The 22,685-nt window shown below is 41.0% G+C and overlaps 1 non-coding gene across 1 annotated transcript; it reads left to right on the forward strand.

Moving 5' to 3' along the window:
• Positions 1 to 5,314: 5,314 nt before the first annotated feature.
• On the forward strand, positions 5,315 to 5,387 carry Trnaa-agc (transfer RNA alanine (anticodon AGC)). The gene has a single exon. It is a non-coding gene; the product is annotated as a tRNA-Ala (tRNA).
• Positions 5,388 to 22,685: the final 17,298 nt, after the last annotated feature.

Raw genomic sequence — 22,685 nt, forward strand, 5'->3', positions numbered from 1 at the left:
TTCACATTGCGATGGTAATAATTTTACATAAGTCATCTGGACCAAAAAGGTAAAAAAATATAAATGAAATGATTGAAAAAAATCATCTTACTTCAAGACAATGCTTTTGATCTGAAAGTGGTTGGGCAGTGAAACAACTGAGAAATTTAAAACACGATAAGTTGGAGCATCCATCCACAAGAGTCACCAGATTAATGCCGATTCCCACATGTAACGAAATTTGTAGCTCTATAGCGATTTGAGCCAAATGAAGAGGAGATGGCAGCTGTAGGTGGACACTTCGATTTCCAAAGTCTCATTTTACAGGCGGAATATATGTACTAGAAAAAACAGAGCGTCGAAAAAGGTGACGTATTTTTTACAAAAAGAACAATGTTCCAGAGTAAAAAAGAAAAGGCAAGATAACTATCTAAAATCACTTATTCCTCCTAACCTACTGATTAATTACTCAGTACATTCAAGTAGTGTACACAGTGTGTTTCACAATTACTGTTACAAAAAAATGGTTCAAATGGTTCTGAGCACTATGGGACTCAACATCTTAGGTCATAAGTCCCCTAGAACTTAGAACTACTTAAACCTAACTAGCCTAAGGACATCACACACACACCCATGCCCGAGGCAGGATTCGAACCTGCGACCGTAGCAGTCCCGCGGTTCCGGACTGCAGCGCCAGAACCGCTAGACCACCGCGGCCGGCTAAACGGAACTAGTGCTCTATTTCATCACATCGGCATTCTTCAGAAATAGTTGCTGAAAACGGTGACCGTAATCTAAATTACAAGATTTGTTTTTGCGACGGGTAAAGACTTGTGTGGTGACATGCTGACGCTCGGCGCTACCAACAGAAACTGCAACGTTTAACTGCACCACGCAATTTTGACACAACTACTAGGTCGCTAGCGTTTGCAGAAATGAAAAACCAGGGAAGTCTGCATAAAGTGTTCCAAACAAAACCGCTATGTGACGAAACCAAACGACAGAACCATGGGCCATCTTTTATTGTGTCATTACCTGCAATTACCATTGTTACGGAAGTGGTTATCGCCAAGCGTGAACGTGCATCGTTTTCCTTTCAATTCTTGCCCTAAGGGGGAGAAGCAGCCAGTTAGCTTGTTGGTATACAGAATAGCTAACAATAAATCAATAGCCGGCCGTGGTGGCCGAGCGGTTCTAGGCGCTTCAGTCCGGAACCGCGAAGCTGCTACAGTCGCAGGTTCTAATCCTGCCTCGGACATGGATGTGTGTGATGTCCTTAGGTTAGTTAGGTTTAAGTAGTTCTAAGTCTAGGGGACTGAGACCTCAGATTGCTTAGAGCCATTTGAACCATCAATAAATCAATACTTAAATATGCAGATCTAAAACCGGCAGTATATTTACAATGTGCAGCCATAATCTTTATAGGCCGGTACGTCGATATTTTATCGTCGATGTATCGAGGGACGATAATGACATTTTGAATATCGCTATATCGGTTTCCCAATTTTTTGAAAATTTCACCGGCCCTAGTGTACACTACACGCTAGAATTATGTCCCACCACCATCCTTCATTTCGCTCCTCGTTCAACCGTAACATCACTAGCACAGAACAGTAAGTTTTAATTACAATTATCCGTGCGATAACAGATACCCACCTGGCTCATTGTTGACACGTTGGATGTTCCTCAGCCCGACAACATGAGGATATTTCTGCATCACATTGCAATAATGAATTCAAAATCTCTTATTAGAATGTCATGTTTTCATAGCGAATTTGCCAATATGGAATGTATTGTACACAGAAAACCTTACGCATTTCTTCGCTCTACGATCACAGAGTTCACTTGTTTAGAACAAATAAGGTAGTGTTTACTTAATGTGTGATACTTTCCTGTGTAATTAACTTAAGACAGCACGAATGAAAGAATGCTTTTCTTCTTTTTTGCTCGATTCATGAATACTGTTAATCCTGTCGATCAGTGGATTACATTAATAAATTACAATGATTCTGAAATCCAAAGACCAGATTTCATTTCAAACGCCTGAAAAGGCGTTACAAAGAGAACTTAAGTTAGTGAATCACAAAGACCAGTGTGAAAAGAGGACAAATGCAACCACAGAATGGAATTCAGTTGCCTGAAGACGCTGCTGCCTTCAGATTGAGCACGTTTCAGATGCTGTAGTTAGCAATTTACACATGCTTAAACATTAGTTAAACGTAAGTCTTAGAAAAATGAGAACCTAGAATACAAGCCATATGTAACAGCCTGCTATACGCAGTTTCAAGCACATCTACTTACTGCTGAGGACATATGCGCACGTGATCGTGTCTATCCAATAGGATCTTCACCGTTGACAATTAAATGCCATAGAAATGTGTGAGTGACATTAGACACAAATTCGATTAAAGATTTTTACGATCTTGTGACAAAAACGAACTTCAAAAAAGGTAGAGCAAGAACTCAGAGGCTCTGCTGTTATATCTCCAACGGGTCACAATCACATCAATTCGCACTTGAAAGACTAGAGGCTGAAAAGTGCTGCCAAACCACCAGTGAGCGCACTTATTTAACAAAAGTTATGTAAACATATACAGCACACGTAGTCAGCTAATGCGAGTACCGTCAATGAAGATAGGTAATTACTTCACATTCACATTGCGATGGTAATAATTTTACATAAGTCATCTGGACCAAAAAGGTAAAAAAATATAAATGAAATGATTGAAAAAAATCATCTTACTTCAAGACAATGCTTTTGATCTGAAAGTGGTTGGGCAGTGAAACAACTGAGAAATTTAAAACACGATAAGTTGGAGCATCCATCCACAAGAGTCACCAGATTAATGCCGATTCCCACATGTAACGAAATTTGTAGCTCTATAGCGATTTGAGCCAAATGAAGAGGAGATGGCAGCTGTAGGTGGACACTTCGATTTCCAAAGTCTCATTTTACAGGCGGAATATATGTACTAGAAAAAACAGAGCGTCGAAAAAGGTGACGTATTTTTTACAAAAAGAACAATGTTCCAGAGTAAAAAAGAAAAGGCAAGATAACTATCTAAAATCACTTATTCCTCCTAACCTACTGATTAATTACTCAGTACATTCAAGTAGTGTACACAGTGTGTTTCACAATTACTGTTACAAAAAAATGGTTCAAATGGTTCTGAGCACTATGGGACTTAACATCTGTGGTAATCAGTCCCCTAGAACTTAGAACTACTTAAACCTAACTAACCTAAGGACATCACACACATCCATGCCCGAGGCAGGATTCGAACCTGCGACCGTAGCAGTCGCGCGGTTCCGGACTGCGCGCCTAGAACCGCTTTTTCTTTTTTTTTTAATCTCATTTTGTTCGCTTTTGTAGGTTGCATCTGCTCGGGGCGGACGTCATAAGACATCCATTGAAGATCGTTGTGGATCGATTAACTCAGTTTTTTTTATTACAGAGGGCACGTAACCCTCTGGCCGAACATGCTTAGCTACCGTGCCGGCTTGAACCGCTAGACCACCGCGGCCGGCTACTGTTACAGGGTTTGAGGGACTATAGAGGAGACTTAGAAGATAAAATTTCTATAGAGAACCCATGTCCAGAAATGTGCAGTCACTTTCTCAGCCTCCCACTTTACGATACGATACGTAATGGTATAACTCCTCAACACATTTTTAGACAACGTTTTTCAGATTGCCTCAGTCCATTACATACCGTTTTTCTCCGACTGCAACAACATCTGAAAGAAACAGTTATGTTTGCAACTAGTAACGTCGACTGTCGTGCTCCACGGATGCGGGCCAGGGTTTGTGGATCGTGTGTATGAAAGCGTGAGCTAGCATATGCACAATGCGCAACGAACAGCAGCTTCGACAAATGGAGCAACTCCTGTAGAGTACACAGGTCAGAGACCATTGTCTACCCCGAGTCAAGATTGGGAGAAACCGAACGGCTGAAACCGATACCGGTACTTTAGTTCTCAATAACAGCTATTTTACGGTATTTTTTTGCCTCGGTTGTAAGAGTTTTTAAATTTTTTGTTAATAACCGGGAAAAACAACCGAAATATCAGTTAGCTATAGCAGTAATTCTAAAATTTTTTCGTTTTTAAATAAACCTTCTCTTAAAAAAGGAGTAATTTTTATTCGTAAAATTTGCATTCGTTTTAAATATGTTATTATACAAAATAGGAAAAGCGGTCAGTACTATCTTATTAACAATGCTGACGGAAACGAGCAACATACACACACCATAAAAACTGGTACAGCATTGCTGGGACAATAATGGCCCAGTTACCGTCTGTGTTGTGGCTTAAGATACGCGTGTACGTGCGGAGTAACAAGACTTGCTGCGACATCGTCGCTATGACAGTTTCTCGCTGTCGTCGCCGGATATCCTTCGTATCGGAGAGTGGCACCAATCCTAGTCTGGAAATATTTCTATGAAGTGACATAGCTATAAAGTACAATGCTTCATTGTCTTTAAAAGATTAAAGATTTGTCTCCCATTTCTACGAAATAAAGGAAGAAGGAAATTATGGCAACAGCAATAAATCAGAAACTTAACAATTCATTCATAGCACGCAATAAAAATAGAAACTAACTGACCTTCTGCCTATGGCTATATAATAAGCCTTTATCTGCTTGTAGACCTTGAAACGGGCAAAAATACGCGAAAAAACTGTGTTCAAACTCAGTTTTTCATCCTTTTGTACTAACTTTTCGTTGTGTCCAAAGAGTGGCATGGTCCCCGATTACAGCATGATTTTTGAGCAGATTTCCAAAAAAACTACAATGAGTAGGAGAGTCGTTATTTTTTGTAGTATTCAACCATTTATCACTTTTCGGGAAAAGCAGTGAACTGTGGACGTACTAGTTTTCTTTAATTTGCCTTTTTAATTTAATATTTTAAGTCCATGTATCTTGAAACTGAGAGCGTAAAAATTTTTTAATCTTTGTTCAATTTCTACATTTACTACAGGAAATAACAACAAAAAACCGAAAATCGGTTATTTCAGGAATCGGTTACTTCAGAAATCGTTATTTTGAGTGGTTTTAATGTCACTTAAAATGGCGTGGAAATAACTCATACAACCGTAAACCGGTTTTTTGAGCGATAACATCCATCCCTACAGTACGGATCTTCAGAACGGAAAGTGTAGCGGAGCCAGAGCCGTCTGCAGGGCGTCGTGACTGGACGGCTACTGCCGCTCTCCTGCCCAGCGTTCTGGCTTTTACTCCACCTCCCCACCAGTACGACTGGCTCTAGGCGCAACGGAGAAAATCCGGCACGCAGCGTTTCACCAAAATGTGAAGACAGGCCGCTCAGGCTGTATCTGGGGGCGTAGCTCAGATGGTAGAGCGCTCGCTTAGCATGTGAGAGGTACCGGGATCGATACCCGGCGCCTCCAGGCCTTAATTTTTGTGAGTACATGGTACCACGCACTACACAACCCGTGACATTAATATGACAATCGCTCGTCAGGACCAGACTGTAAGAACACGTGTTCCACATTTGTAATGTAAGTGATGGATCACGAACAAAGATGAATCAATATGTGCATAAAAAGAAGTGGCTATTCAACAGGATGTTTGATCGGTGTCTTAGAGCGTAATGATTACATTCATATTGTGTTTTTATGATCAGTATTTTATCATAGGGCACTGCTAGATGGCTTTTCCCTAAACAAAAATGCTGGAAATTAGAACACGTGTAGTTCCATGGGTGAGATGAATAACTGTACTGTAAAATCTATGACTGGCATCGAAAAACAATATTACAAAACTTTCATTTGCACTGCATTGAAAATGAAGTTTTTAAATAATACTAATAATATATTATATCATTATTTTATTATTATTATACGCATCAGACACGTTGGTTACGAATCGGGAAGGAGCAATAGAAAATATCTGGAAACTGCAGAGAAGAATCAAAATATGGTTCAAATGGCTCTGAGCACTATGGGACTTAACATCTGAGTTCATCAGTCCCCTAGAACTTAGAACTACTTAAACCTAACTAACCTAAGGACATCACAACATCCATGCCCGAGGCAGGATTCGAACCTGCGACCGTAGCGGTCGCGCCGTTGCAGACTGAAGCGCCTAGAACTGTTCGGGCGCTACGGCCGGCAGAGAAGAATCCCTAAGGCCCATAAGGAGACTGGAAAGTAGATAAGAGACCAAACTCGTATCTGACATAGTACATGATATGCAGAAACATCGAGTGAAATTTCTCGGCATATCATGAGAATGACGGACACCTAACAAACGAAGCACACCATTCAGTATATGAAGTTCTCCAGTTTTCTCCTTGGCAAAGCACACTTTGGGGCTCGTGCGCTGCCCTAATGAAAGGTGGTTTTTTTATTTTAATTTCTTACAGTTCACTCCTCACTTATGTTTTTCATTCAGCTTGTGCAAAACATATGAGTAGCTTGTGCGCTGCCCTAATGAAATGTGTTTTTTACTTTTTATTTTAATTTCATACAGTTCACTTCTCACGTATTTTTTTCATTCAGTTGCTACAAAACGTATGAGTAGCATTTTACTCTTTGCTATTTAATGGTCAAGAAGAAACACCCCTTCAGCATCCCAAATAGAACTCTGGAAAATAATCTTTCTGGAACGTTAAATCGCCTCGCCTATCATGGTGCAAGGACACCGACTTCATTCTGATGTGACGTCTGGCGTGAAATCATGCCAAATGTGTCTTCCACAGAATCAAGTCGACGCACACAGTCACATGCATTAATTTTAGAAATTTACTGAGAAATTTGTTTCGCATTTTCGTACGTTCAGAGTTCAGTAAAGGACTCTTCCTGCACAAGGCTTTCCAATCATCAGTGTTTAATACACTGTTCCGTCTACTCCTTCTTACATGGCTATGCCGTCAGTTATTTCTGACACCTTTCATTGTCGTCTGCGTGTACCATACTCTAATGATTTTAATAGTGAGTAGCGTGACACTCAAACAGTGTGCTGATTTCAGTGTAATTTTATGAACAAAATACGAGGACACTTAACTGAAATGAACAGTAATTTTAGTTTCGCAAGTACGTTCTTATAGACAATACCTAAATGCTGAATACATGCGACGATGTTCTGTGTGTTATCGAGACGAGAGTGACACGTGCATTAGATCTTGTTATTAGTATGGTACGGAATGTTTTTGGATGTTTTTAGTAAGATGTAATATCTTTCTATTTATAATTATTAATTTTCAACAAGATAGCCTTGACCGTTAACTAGGTTCTTTTGTATGGAGGTTGAGGCATTGTACTCAAGGATATCTGTGCTAGGAGGTAGTTGGTGGTCAAAACCTGCTATACAATGGCAGCCCAGAAGATCTGCAGAGTTTCCTCGGAATCCGAGTGTTCAAGTTGTCCAGTTTTCTAAGGTTCTTCCATTTACGATGGCAACAAAAAAGTGCAAATCACGATGGTATTCTATTCCTTGCTGGGATCCGTTATTTAAAAAAGTCCCTGCAAGATCACTCACGCTCGCTTCTGACAGTTTTCTGGAGCACACGAAACGTTCGCGTCGTGTAGTCGTTACTTAGTAGGATGTCCATTGCGATTGATACTATGCTGGCGAAAATCTTGTAGTGATTCAAGCAAGCACACAGAGGAGTGGTAACAACCTCTCATATAGACTGTGACGTTTATCGTTCGGCAAGCGTGAATTACCTTCGCGATATACGTGATCGGAAGATAAAACACCGACCGGCAGTCTGCAGCTACACCTGCAGATTTTACCGCCTACGTAGTGAAGGCTAGGTGAGACCCCATTATATTCCGCTGACACAATCACTGCTCGCACTTCTTTTTTGCCATTCCTCTCAACCCCATACGCAGTGTGTAAAAATATTCATTTTGAATTCTTTTCTCGGCTAGTGTCAGTGGAACTGTATGTCTGCTAAAGCAAATGTAAACATTTGGAGCACAATAAATTCAGATTATCGCCTGAATTTGATTCTTCTCAGTGTTGCGATTGTGGTATATCCTTTGCTGTTCAGTTACATCCACAAGATTAACCTTTAACTCAATTCACGTGTGTGGGCGAAGTGGAATACGGTGCTTTCGAGGGTTCATCAAACAGTGTCTTTCCTTGGGTTCCTGTTCGAGAAACTGTCAGGCAGCTTAGCTGTACCGTCACTGTGTTTGCAGGTTAGGAACGTACTTCACGTCGATTACCTCAAAAAGGGCACGGCACGTTTGGATACTTCCATCCGTTACTTAACTTTTGAAAATTGGTTTAATACGTCAGACGAACACAGATTCAAACGGATAATTGTGTTGGGGTGTTTAGTTCAACTATGAGTTTCACAGCTTGACGCAAATCAACCTACTCTACGGGGTATCTGTCATGTACTCGTACATCATCTTCAAAATAAATAAGTACATAAGCTAATAAATAAGTAAAAAAATACGTGGAATTTCCATCCAGGAACAAGGAAGTGAGTGCCAATGCAACGACGCTACGACGTTCTGTGCTGCTGCTGTATAGAGAACGTTCCTGATTCACTAGCTATTTTTTCTATTTAGTGGTAAGAATTTGTCACCTCGCACCGCACACAAAGAATTTCAGATAACCTCCAACAGCGTCAGGCACATAAAGTTGGGTCTAAATGTATCGGCGCATTAGGGACTGAAGGTAACAAAAAAACAAAACAAAAAAATGGCTCTGAGCGCTATGGGACTTAACATCGGAGGTCATGAGTCCCCTAGAACTTAGAACTATTTAAACCTAACTAACCTAAGGACATCACACACATCCATTCCCGAGGCAGGATTCGAACCTGCGACCGTAGCGGTCGTGCGGTTCCAGACTGAAGCGCCTAGAACCCCTCAGCTACAGTGTCCGGCTGAAGGTAACGTCGTTGATAAACACCAGCACCTTGAAGGTCAGACTCGCCATATTTCATGATACGGCTTGATGAACTGTTGTCTGTGTTTAGCTTTACATCAGAATACTGTATGAAGCAACTTTCGAACATGAAAATCAACCTTTTGTTTAACAATGGTCAAACAACATCATGCGATGGTATACGAGGTGCGACAATAAAGTAATGAGACTGGTTTTCTTTGCAAGATGTGGCAACCCTGCATGCTTGCGTAGGCACAATATCTTTGACCTTGGTCTATAAGTCGCTTCTAGTCCAAGCGGCACACTGCTCAGTCGTGAGTTGTGCTGTAATAAGTTAACACGTGTTTGTGTCTCTCGTCATGGAAATGGAACTGCATAATATTGCGCAATGGTATGCCATTTCTTTTTGCGTTAAATTGGGTGAAAATGCTACGACAACTTACGGTAAGCTTCAGAAGGCTTTTGGAGAGGAGGTTATGTCAAGAGCTCAAGTTTTCGTTGGCATAAAATGTTTAGTGAAGGCAGAACGAATGTTGAAGATAAAGACCGCAGTGGACGTTCATAAACCTCACTGATGGATATCTACTTCGCCAGAGTGCGTGAACTTGTACGATCTGATCGAAGATTATCAGTGAAAATGATTGCAGAAGAACTGAACATCAATCGAGAAACGATTCGTGTAATAATAACTGAAGATCTTAGTATGAGAAAGATTTGTGCAAAAATGGTCCCCAAAAATCTCACACCACAACAGCGAGAAACACGGAATAATGTAGTAAACGATCTGTCAGAGCAAACGGAAATCAATCCAGAATTGTTGAGCCGCGTTATCACTGGTGATGAAAGTTGGTTTTTTTCAGTACGATCCAGAGGCAAAACGCCAAAGTTCGCAATGGTGCTCAAAGGGATCACCCAGACCAAAAAAAGCTCACATGTCAAAGTCAAAAGTGAAATGCAAGCTTGTGTGCTTCTTTGATTCCAAGGGAATTGTGCGTAAAGAGTGAGTGCCTCCTAGACAAACAGTTAACCAATATTACTGCAAAGAAATTTTAGAAAGACTTCATAAAAGAGTTCTTCGTGTCTGTGCCAACATTGCTGATAATTGGATTCTGCATCACGATAATGCGCCATCCCATACTGCTCTGTCAGTATAGCAATTTTTAACCTGAAAACAAATTTCAATACTACCTCAGCCACCTTATTCACCAGATATCGCTCTGTGCGACTTTTTTCTTTTTCCAACAGTCAAAACGGCGGTCAAGGGACACCATTTTCAAACAACACAAGTTGCCCCAAAAGCTGTGACGAGGGTCTTGGAGGATATTACAAAAGATGAGTTCCAGAAATGTTACCATTAATGGCAGAAGGGTTGGAAAAAGTGTGTGCAATCAGAAGGAAACTCGTACTTTGAAGGAGACAACACTAAACTTGACTAAAACGGTAAGCAACATTTTTTTTTCACATCAGTCTCATTACTTTATTGTCGCACCTCGTATGTTTCAAAATACAGGCAGTGGAAGAAGCTTACACTTTCAGATTCGCGCTGTCTAAGCGAACACAGGTACAGGAGTACATGTCCTCATTAACAGACCAGCCGGCCGCGGTGGTCTAGCGGTTCTGGCGCTGCAGTCCGGAACCGCGGGACTGCTACGGTCGCAGGTTCGAATCCTGCCTCGGGCATGGGTGTGTGTGATGTCCTTAGGTTAGTTAGGTTTAAGTAGTTCTAAGTTCTAGGGGACTTATGACCTAAGATGTTGAGTCCCATAGTGCTCAGAGCCATTTGCACCATTTTTGAACAGACCGTACTCCAAAGTCCTGTAACGTTCGGACACTTGTTCGGTAGTGCGAACACTGTGCGTAGTGATTTACACTTTCTGTAATGGCCGGGGATAAATACTCACTGCGATGGGTGGCGGAGCTGAGTGGTGGCTTCTGGAGACGGTAGTTCACCATCCTCGGTTGGGTAGCAGTGAGCGACGAGTGGTTGTCCGGGTTGCAGGCTGATATGTCATCAGGAAATACCATTTACTGAAGTTACGGGATATGAAATGTGTTTAGGCAATAGGAAGACCGAGGAATTTCAAACATGATTTGTTGGAGCATCAACTTATTCACCAGATTTCCGCACATTCCCACACAAATAAATGTGCTGGAAAGCGATTTGAGTTAAATGAAGAGTAATGGTAGCCCCAGATTGTTTCTTTGAAGAACTCCCAGAGTGCCACTGAGCTCTCAACAAGATGTGTTGACCTAATAGTGGACTACGTCGAAAAAGTAGCATGTTTTTTTGTGGAAGAAACATGCTCTCAGCTTAAAAATAGAGAAGGCAATGCAAATATATAGAGCGGTCAGAAACAGTCGGAACAGCTTGTAACGATCTTGCAGGGTAGGTTGTGCTGAGAAATAATAGTTCAGAAAAAAATTCGGTCCGTTGTGCCGTTTCCGACTGAAGTTAGCCAGTCAGGCCGTTGCGCGCCCAAATCCAAGGGGCGCACCAGAAACTGTGTTGCCAAACGTGTTACTCTTGTGGTTTCCTAAAAGTGAACAAGAATGCGAAACAAAAATTGGACGTGGGACGGTAGTAAGGATCGAACGCGAGCGAAATCGTGAGCAGTCTCGTGCGCTACCATCTGTGCTATGAGAACGACTGACTAATTGTATCTGACGGGCCACTTGAATTTGCGCGCGCAATGGCTTGATTGATTATCTTGAAAGGTGGCTACACTGAGCCACAGCGCCAGAGATCGCGCTAGAGAGTATTGTTCCGCCGCCTCCACTGGCAGTGATTATTGAGATGTCGTAGTGGGCAGTGCTTTGGGAGAACTCGTGGTAGTCAGTGCTGAGATGTCGTAGTGAGGAGTGTTTGTTGAGATTTCTTGGAGTGAGTACAACAAAATTTTGGATTCATTATTACGTATTTTGCACGAGTTGGCATTACAGTGAACTTGAAAAATCTGAATTTGGTCGTTCTCAGGTGAAATTTTTCGGTCACATTATTTCTACAGACGGTATTCTTCTTGATCCAGAAAAATTAGACGCTATTCGTAATTACGCTGTTCCTACCACAAAACGTGATGTTCGTAGTTTCCTTGGTGTCTGTAATTTTCTTAGACGCTTTGTTAGATTGGATGATTTGGCCACACCTCGTTTACACATTTCAGTTATGCACACTTTGGTCCCAGAAAATGCTTTCATAAATTACGAGAAAATTGTTACTTCAGTAATATGGAAAAACGTAATCGTTCTGTTCTTGCCAAATGCAAATTATGTTAAAAGGCTAAGCCGCCAATTATTTCTCACAGAGCACCGTTGTTTACTATCATTCCAGCGAAATTAAAGGACATGGCTCCAGTCGATTTGTTCGGTCCAGTGGTTCGTTCTACTAATGGTTTTGCGTGTATTTTCGTAGCAGTGGAATTAACATCAAGATATGTGTGTTTTACACCTTTACGCAAAGCAACAGCTCGTTCAGTATCTAACGCTTTCATCAAACATTTTCTTAAAGAAGTGGGTCATGTTGATAAGGTTATATCAGATAATGGATCACAGTTTCGCTCTAAAATTTGGCTTCGTACTCTACGGCGTCGTAAGATTAAACCAATTTTTATTTCACTTTTTCACCCTCAATCTAATGCTTCAGAGAGATGGATGAAGGAAATCAATAAATTGTGCCGACTTTATTGTCATCAGAATCACAGAACGTGGGATCAGGATCTTCATATTTTTCAAAACATTCTGAATGAACTCCCTAATGACTCAACTTCTTTACCGCCTTTATTGATATTAAAAAATAAAGTACCAACAAATCGCATTTCTGAAATCGTTCCTTTTCCGCCTTTACGAAAACTGCGGCATTCTGAAGTTGTCAACCTGGCTCTACAAAATATTGCATCTGCGGCTGCTAGAAGAGAGAAATCAGCGAAACGTCCTGGTCGTTTAAAAATTTTGTCAGTTGTTCAAAAGGTGTTAATTAAGTCTCACTGTTTGTCTCATAAAGGAAAAGGCTTATGTCGCAAATTTTTTCTACTTTATAACGGTCCATATAGGATTCGCAAAATTATTCATGATAACACTGTTGAAGTAGAAACTCTTAAATCTCGGCGCTCTAAGGGAATACATCATATATCGAACGTAAAAATTTTTGTGGAATGACATACTTTAGAGAAACTAACAGCTACATGTAAACATGCAGAGAATACAAGGATACCGCGCCGTGTTCTGGCGGCGGCGCGTACTCAAAGCAACAGTGAAGTCTGCGCGCCGCACAAGGCAGTCGTTGACAGCAAACAATCACTTTCTACGTCACGCGCCTACAGCTCATCGAGCGCTCAGTGCGAATGCACTGACAGACGTAAACAAATACACAGTCTAATTTCTCCGACTAAATTCTGTATAAAGCTATGGTGACTATAAATTATGTTATTAACGTTCAGTACTTTTCAGGATACGGTTGTGTAAAATATTTAAGACCTTCAGGTAAATTCTGTGCGTGTCCGACGTTAAGATGACTTGCTATGGAGAAAATTTCAGGAAGAATGTAATTTCGAAGAAAAAAAAAGTAATAAACTAAAAAGGGTAACTATTAATTGAGTTTATTTTTCAGGTAACATATTTCCACTTAGGTACGTACTTTAGATGTAATTTGCTGCTTGCGATTACGTGACTCATACCTTGTGCTAAATTTCATGTTCTATGAATTTACTTGTGAAGCGACGTGCTTGTGTACATTTACTGATTTTGACGATGATTGATTAATGAACAGGCTTGTTATTTGTATATATTATGCATCGCTTGGCTGCACTGCTTTTTCACTGATGTCATATTTTTCTATTATGTGCCTGCTGTGCTTATTTATTTAAATTATAATTCTCACCTGATTAATTGTGCTGACTGTAGTTAGGTATGTAGGTTACACTTTGTGATTTATCTGCTTGCGCCTTCATGTTTACTTATTAAGATTACATATGAACATCTATTTGCTTATGCTGAATGATGCTAATGACTTGTTTATTACGTAAGATATATGTTTGCTGCTGTGCGTATGGATTGCATATTTACACACTTCTGTTTTGTTGTCATAACTACTCTTCAATTTAGAATATAGCAATGCTGATGTACAGTGTACAAACATGAAGATTAGGTTACACTATTGTATTAATTGTAGATTGTTCGCTTGGCAGAGCCTCGTAAGGATTGTGCTGCATCCACTTGTTGACATTCTGTTCTCTACTGGTATATTTACTCGCTATTGCATGTTTTGCTTACGCTCAGTGCCTTATATTTTTAAGATAAGAAAATGAACTGCTATAACTCTACGAACGACATTGGTACAAGAAACTGCATAGAAGTCACATGAGCTGGAGGTTTTATGGAAGCTGTATAAATTTATGCTAATAGGAAGGAAGATAAGGACATGACATACCAACACTGGGTTTAGACCATCGACAGTTATTACACTGCATTTTTCGTGAGTAATTGAAATAGGAAGTGACACTTGACACAAGAAATACTCCACATGTTTGCTTCTGCCATGATTCTTGAAGTGGTGTACACACTGTGAAATATTATGATCATTCACACTCCGTAATCGTAATTAATTACTGAGAGTTATTCGAACTAAGTCTGTTAGAGGTCATGTACGCATTTCTTTTATTTAATGATGGACAAGGTAAACAAAATGTATCTTATAATTTATAATGAGTAGCAGATTTGGATCAGATGGATTACACGAGAGGTTGTGTGTTGACATTGTGTCTTCGGATTGTATGAGATGATGAATTGAGGTTTGCATTAGGATTTTGTCTGCACTTGTTCGAGGAGACTGACTAGAGGAAAGAGTTGTTATGGAAGTGAAATGATATTGGCAATGAGGTTATATATATCGACGTACTGAAGAGGTATGATTGAGGTATTGAGATTATGTGATGCTGATGATTATTGGAGTTTTGGTGGATAAGAGGTGAAGTAAGTGAGGAGCATATTTTTTTGTTGGTCTATATGGAACAAGGAGGATAAAGATGGCAGACTAGAACACTCAAGTAGAAGGAAGATTGTCTACACACACACTTTGTTAAATCACTAAGCAGTATATACTTTTTTTGAAGAGAGGAAGTATTTGCATATCTTGGCTCACTGACAGTTGTTCAGCAACCGTACATTTTGATCTGGCTTGGCAAACATTGGTCTTGACATGATGACTATGACGTTGACTAACTATTATTGACTGTTATACATTGCTGCCACTACTACTTGATACACATGATGAACATAAAATTTTGACAGAATTGCATTTACACAGTTAACACTATTCAACTACACAGTAGCACTAAATGTGGATGAAAGATGAGTGAGTGTGTTTTGTGTGTTTTCCTTTTATAATCCCAGAGAAGTGATCCCAACCTATCTCCTAAATATTATTTTACTTGTTGTTGTGGCTTGCACTGACACCCATAAATATTATAGGTTTACTGGTATTTGTGTATTGTAATAGTTAATAGGACAATTATCTGATATCATTTGTGTGTTTGTTATGATTTGTATGTTTAGTGTAAAAGCATTGTATGTGTATTCAAACTATTGTTCATGCCTGAACTGTCTGATTAGTGATGGTGCAGCACTTTTCAACATGGTGGATGCCACCTGGACATGTTTAATTTCTGCTGATGAACTGTGTGATTAGTGATAGGGAATAATACGAACTGTTATTTGCACTTTTTCTACATGATTGGTGCCACTAGGACATGTTTAATTTCTGCTGATGAACAGTGTGATTAGTGATAGTGAATTTTATGGACTGTGGTCAGCACCTGGTCAACATTACTGGGTGCCACTGATGGACTGCTTCTACCGAAATGGTGTTACTTGTTGATGTCTGCACCTGCTCAACATTGCTGGGTGCCACTGATGGACTGCTTCTACTGAAAAGATGTCACCTGTTGCTGTGTGCACCTGCTCAACATTGCTGGTGCCACTAATGGAACTGCTTATACTGAAATGGTGTTACTTGTTGATGTCTGCACCTGCTCAACATTGCTGGGTGCCACTGATGGACTGCTTCTACTGAAAAGATGTCACCTGTTGATGTCTGCACCTGCTCAACATTGCTGGGTGCCACTAATGGAACTGCTTATACTGAAATGGTGTTACTTGTTGGTGTCTGCACCTATTTAACATTGCTGGGTGCCACTGATGGACTGCTTCTACTGAAAAGATGTCACCTGTTGATATCTGCACCTGTTCAACATTGCTGGTGCCACTGATGGAACTGCTTATACTGAAATGGTGTTACTTGTTGGTGTCGGCACCTGCTCAACATTGCTGGTGCAACTAATGGAACTGCTTATACTGAAATGGTGTTACTTGTTGGTGTCTGCACCTATTCAACATTACTGGGTGCCACTGATGGACTGTTTCTACTAAAAAAATGTCACTTGTTGGTTTTTGCACCTGTTGACCATTGCTGGGTGCTACTGCTGGAACTGTCAACTGCTTATTCTTGAGCTATGGAAAGAGTTTATGTGAATATTTGTATAAACTGATTTTTTTGTGTATTACTGTTTGTGAAAAGTTATGAGACTCTTACCTGCACATATTCGTCATTGATGACGATATTGATTGAACTGTTTAACCACATAATACTTGTGTAAACTATTATGTAAAGTCACATGTATGAAAGAATTTGTATTGCTTACTGTATTTTATATATTGAAAGGTCAGTGCAAAGCCAAAATTTTATCTAGTTATATGATATTTACGCATTAATATTATCTTTTATTTTTGTCTGTATTTTTTTGACGAATTTAGTGGTATTTTCACCACCAATGCTGGCAAAAATACCATCAAATTCTAGCCCGTGGAGGAAGAGCATATGAAAGGTGGCTACACTGAGCCACAGCGCCAGAGATCGCGCTAGAGAGTATTGTTCCGCCGCCTCCACTGGCAGTGGTTGTTGAGAACTCGTAGTAGTCAGTGCTTGTTAAGAACTCGTAGCAGAGAGTGTTTTTTGAGATGTGCTAGTAGGGAGTGCTTGCTGAGATGTGATACTGAAAAGTTCTTGTTGAGATGTGGTAATAGCGAGTCGGTGTGGAGATATACTGTAATGATTAGAGTGATTTTGGTCAATATATGAAGGTAACGAAACTTGATTTATTTTTCATTATTTAATGTCGTAAATAATGCTTCATTACAGGTTCAGTCAACAAAGCATCTGGCTTGTGTTCTGGGATTAGAGTGTAATTCTGGTTTTCTTGAGTAATTATGGTATTTCTATTTCCTTTAATTAATTCAGTATAAATGATATTTAAAATTTCTTGTGTTGTTGAAGAAGAACCGTGCCAGATGCGTACGTTGAGTCATACTTCCGTACACAGAACAGTTATACTTGTGCTTTGGTTTCGTAGGTTTTATAGTTGCTGGGGACTTAATTAATTAATTGTGTTAATGAAAATTTCCATTTCATTCTTTGTTGTTGTTCCATGCAGTCAGATTGCGTACAAAAACTAGTCAGGGCCAACCGTTTACGAGACTTCGTAATCGAACAGACAGCTACTAAAACAAAAAATTAAAATTATTTGTATTCTATTATAATTAAGCCCCCATGCAATCTTCACTGCTAATTAACTCAGAAACGGCATAACGTAGCGAATTTTATTCTTAGCAGTTATTTCTCAGCACAGTCTTCCTGCAACTCTTCAAACTGTTTCTGATTGGCAAACACAAAGTCAATTACTTGTCCTATTCCACTAATGAAATACTCTGCACAGTCAGTTAAAGCACACAGGGTGCTTCACAACTCCTATTACAGGGTTGTACGGTCTGTAGAGGCGACTTTATCAAAATTTCATATCGTATGTTGCGAAACGTACTGTTTGGATATAGAAATAAGTTTGAAGATCGGATAACTTTAAAATCTTTCGTTCCACAATACAATACGTAATGGTAAAGCGCCGCACTGCACGTACGGGAGCGTTTCCCGGATCGCCTCAGTCCGACTGTCACATTGCTTGCGATAAAGTGGAACGTTCGCGACTATGATGGTCGTCTGTGGTGCTCCACGGACGGGAATCAGGATTTGTATTACGCGTGTATTATGAAAGCATGCGTCGCGGATGCACCTTGTGCAACGAACAGCCGAGTCGCTACAAGGAGCAGTCTTGTAGACACACAAGTCAGAGCTCATTGTCTACACTGAGAGCGTACCGCGAAGCGGAAGATTTGAAGGTGATCCGATGTTCATATGTACTTTACATCCCAACGGAACACTTCCGCAGATGGGTTTCTTATTAAAACTATGTACAAAGTCCCTTCTACTACCCTCAAAGCCTGTAATACAAAACAACTTGTTTATTATTAATACAATGATCGTCATAAAAAGAGCTGCATCCAGAAGGATCCAACCGATCCGCTGGAAACTTGGTTGTTATGTTGCACACCATCAGCTATGCGAATGATTACATTTGCACTGTCGGCCACGCACCCAGGGAGCGTGAGAGGTGCCATGACGTCGCCGATTGGTTGATTTAAGAGGGCCGCAAACGACCGTGCTGGCCAGCATGACGTGAAAGTGCACAATTCCTAGGCGATACGTATGACAGCAGGTTGCACAGCCACCATTGTCTGTTGTTGGCGGAAGTGGATACAGGAAGGCAGGCATGCACAACTTTTGGGTTTGGACGTCTCACTCGCACGAAAAGGCGGGAGGTCTGACGGACTGTCTGCCACTCGTGAGCAGATCCAACGGTTGTCCTGCCTTCTGAGCCACATCCTGTAAGTGCTGGTACCACTGATAGGCGGTGGGATGATTCGGGGCTCACTGCACGCCGACCATTGCGAGGCCTGCCACTCACACCCCGTAGCGTCGCGCCCGACTCGCTTGATGTCGGGAACAACGGGCATGGGCCCCTGCAGACTGTCAGCGGGTCATCTGTAGTACGAATTCCGTTTTTACCTCAGGGACGACGTCTGGAGACGCAGTGCAGAGCGCCACAAAGAGCCGTTTGTAGTCTTCCGTCACACGTCTGCCAGCCTGGTTTGAAGCTGTGGGAAGCGACATTCTATGGTACCCGTTCACCGTCAGTGTCCCTAATGGGCTTCATGACAGCCGCATGCCACCTGGGAGACGTCCTGCAAACAGTGGCTCTACTTATCGTGGCAGGCCGCCGTGGCCGAGCGGTTCTACGCGCCTCAGTCCGGAACCGCGCGACCGCCACGGTCGCAGGTTCGAATCCCGCCTCGGGCATGGTTGTATGTGATGTCCTTAGGTTAGCTAGGTTTAAGTAGTTCTAAGTTCTAGGGGACTGATGACTTCAGATGTTAAGTCCCATAGTACTCACAAGGGAACCTCCCCATCGCACCCCCCTCAGATTTAGTTATAAGTTGGCACAGTGGATAGGCCTTGAAATACTGAACACAGATCAATCGAGAAAACAGGAAGAAATTGTGTGGAACTATGAAAAAAAAGCAAAATATGCAAACTGAGTAGTCGATGCGCAAGATATGCAACATCAGGATAGTGGAGCTCAGGAGCGCCGTGGTCCCGTGGTTAGCGTGAGCAGTTGCGGAACGAGAGGTCCTTGGTTCAAGTCTTCCCTCGAGTGAGATGTTTACTTTTTTTTTTATTTTCGCAAAGTTATGATCTGACCGTTCGTTCATTGACGTCTCTGTTCACTGTAATAAGTTTAGTGTCTATGTTTTGCGACCGCACCGCAAAAACGTGCGATTAGTAGACGAAAGGACGTGCCTCTCCAATGGGAACCGAAAACATTTGACACAAGGTCATAGGTCAACCGATTCCTTCACAGGAAAACACGTCTGATATATTCTATACGACACTGGTGACGGCATGTGCGTCACATGACAGGAATATGTTGTCGACCAACCTAACTTGTACACTTGGCGAATGGTTAAAAAGATTCTTCTACCTTGCCCGATTTAGGTTTTCTTGTGGATGTGATAATCACTCCCAAAAAAGTGATCGCATCGGCCGGACGGACGGACAGATAATAATTGTCTAAAAATAAAAAATTAGCCTTTTTCACTCGCGGGAAGACTTGAACCACGGGACCACGGCGCTCCTGAGCTCACACTCTCCTTGATGTTGCTTATCTTGCGCATGGACTACTCAGTTTGTATATTTTGCTTATTTTTTTCATAGTTCCACACAACTTCTTCCTGTTTTCTCGATTGATCTATATTCAGTTTTTCAAAACCTATCCACTGCGCCAACTTATAACTAAATCTGAGGGCGGTGCGATGGGGAGGTTCTCTTGTTAGTGACCCGTAAGCCGCTGTTATTGATGAAAAGAGTACCGCTCGAGCAACGCTTTAAGACGACCAGCAGACAACTTATGAATCTATTCGAAAGACACTGGGCAATGGCGTTGCTAAAATCCAAGACATTTTACACTAATAGTTAAACGACTCACTTTCGATAAAAAACAGCAACTTACCGACTGGTGGTGTAAAACTTTGGAAAAATACCAAGGAGCACTTCAGATTTGGTTTTGAACGTCGTTACTGTTATAGTAACGGAGATTGAGAAAATTACTTAAATGTCCTAAAACCTGCCGGCCGGAGTTGCCGAGCGGTTCTAGGCGCTTCAGTCTAGATCCGCGCGACCGCTACGGTCGCAGGTTCGAATTCTGCCTCGGGCATGGATGTGTATGATGTCCTTACGTTACTTAGGTTTAAGTAGTTCTAAGTTCTAGGGGACTGAAAACCTCAGATGTTAAGTCCCATAGTGCTCAGAGCCATTTGAACCATTTTTGTTTTGTCCTAAAACCGACACTTATGTTTAAAAACTCAGTTAGCAAGAATAACAAAATGTCTTTTATTATCATCTGAAGTCATAACAAAGCCACAGTGTATAAAATCACTTAACTGGAACTTTCTTTTCAAAACTTTAATTACTCTACGTTATGTAGTATAAAAATCATTAAAAATTATTATTTGCTTATTATTTTGTTGTGTGAATACATGGAAACATACGTTAAAACTTAATGTCATTTTATGTAAAACCTTATAAAATTGAACCATGGGATAATTTTGTTGTAACCACGATGATGACGTATGTCGATGTGTGCTTGCTTTTGTAAGAGAGCAGCCAGAATAAGTTTCTAAATTAATTTAAATAATATTTTACATTTCGTTCTATTTTATTAAACAATACATTAAAAACTGAAATTCTAATGACATCAATGACTATCTGATTAGTGGTTGGCTAAGGCAAGTTTTGCCGCGAGAATGATCTGGAAGAATCGTTCTGATTGGTCATTCAGATCAATACCCAATCATAATTAAGTGGTTCCCACGTAAAGATAGATAGATAGGCAGAGAGGAGAGGATCATCGAGAGAGTCGCTTGCTGACCTGCTTCCGAATAACACCATGTTAGATGTCTCCGTGAAAATAACATGTAAAATGAAGAACTAGTGAGTGCATTGCGTTTAGAAGGTGTCGTGACTTAAACGGATTAAGTTACGAACATTTTGATGAAAGGGTGATATTTCTGAATTAATTAGTTGAAGTTTTATGACTGTGTGAAATTTTCGATCATAGTGACAATTCCGCATGGCATAGTCCAAATGATTGGAAAAGAGCACAGGTAGTCCCAGTCTTCAAGAAGGGTCGTCGAGCAGATGCGCAAAACTATAGACCTATATCTCTGACGTCGATCTGTTGTAGAATTTTAGAACATGTTTTTTGCTCGAGTATCATGTCGTTTTTGGAAACCCAGAATCTACTATGTAGGAATCAACATGGATTCCGGAAACAGCGATCGTGTGAGACCCAACTCGCTTTATTTGTTCATGAGAACCAGAAAATATTAGATACAGGCTCCCATGTAGATGCTATTTTTCTTGACTTCCGGAAGGCGTTCGATACAGTTCCGCACTGTCGCCTGATAAACAAAGTAAGAGCCTACGGAATATCAGACCAGCTGTGTGGCTGGATTGAAGAGTTTTTAGCAAACAGAACACAGCACGTTGTTATCAAAGGAGAGACGTCTACAGACGTTAAAGTAACCTCTGGCGTGCCACAGGGGAGTGTTATGGGACCATTGCTTTTCACAATATATATAAATGACGTAGTAGATAGTGTCGGAAGTTCCATGCGGCTTTTCGCGGATGATGCTGTAGTATACAGAGAAGTTGCAGCGTTAGAAAATTGTAGCGAAATGCAGGAAGATCTGCAGCGGATAGGCACTTGGTGCAGGGAGTGGCAACTGTCCCGTAACATAGACAAATGTAATGGTTCAAATGGCTCTGAGCACTATGCGACTTAACTTCTGAGGTCATCAGTCGCCTAGAACTTAGAACTAATTAAACCTAACTAACCTAAGGACATCACACACATCCATACCCGAGGCAGGATTCGAACCTGCGACCGTAGCGGTCGCTCGGTTCCAGACTGTAGCGCCTAGAACCGCACGGCCACTCCGGCCGGCTCAAATGTAATGTATTGCGAATACATACAAAGAAGGATCCTTTATTGCATGATTATATGATAGCGGAACAAACACTGGTAGCAGTTACTTCTGTAAAATATCTGGGAGTATGCGTGCGGAACGATTTGAAGTGGAATGATCATATAAAATTAATTGTTGGTAAGGCGGGTACCAGGTTGAGATTCATTGGGAGAGTGCTTAGAAAATGTAGTCCATCAACAAAGGAGGTGGCTTACAAAACACTCGTTCGACCTATACTTGAGTATTGCTCATCAGTGTGGGATCCGTACCAGATCGGGTTGACGGAGGAGATAGAGAAGATCCAAAGAAGAGCTGCGCGTTTCGTCACAGGGTTATTTGGTAACCGTGATAGCGTTACGGAGATGTTTAATAAA

This window comes from Schistocerca nitens, chromosome 1, assembly GCF_023898315.1.
Source record: "Schistocerca nitens isolate TAMUIC-IGC-003100 chromosome 1, iqSchNite1.1, whole genome shotgun sequence".
Taxonomy (NCBI): Eukaryota; Metazoa; Arthropoda; class Insecta; order Orthoptera; family Acrididae; genus Schistocerca; species Schistocerca nitens.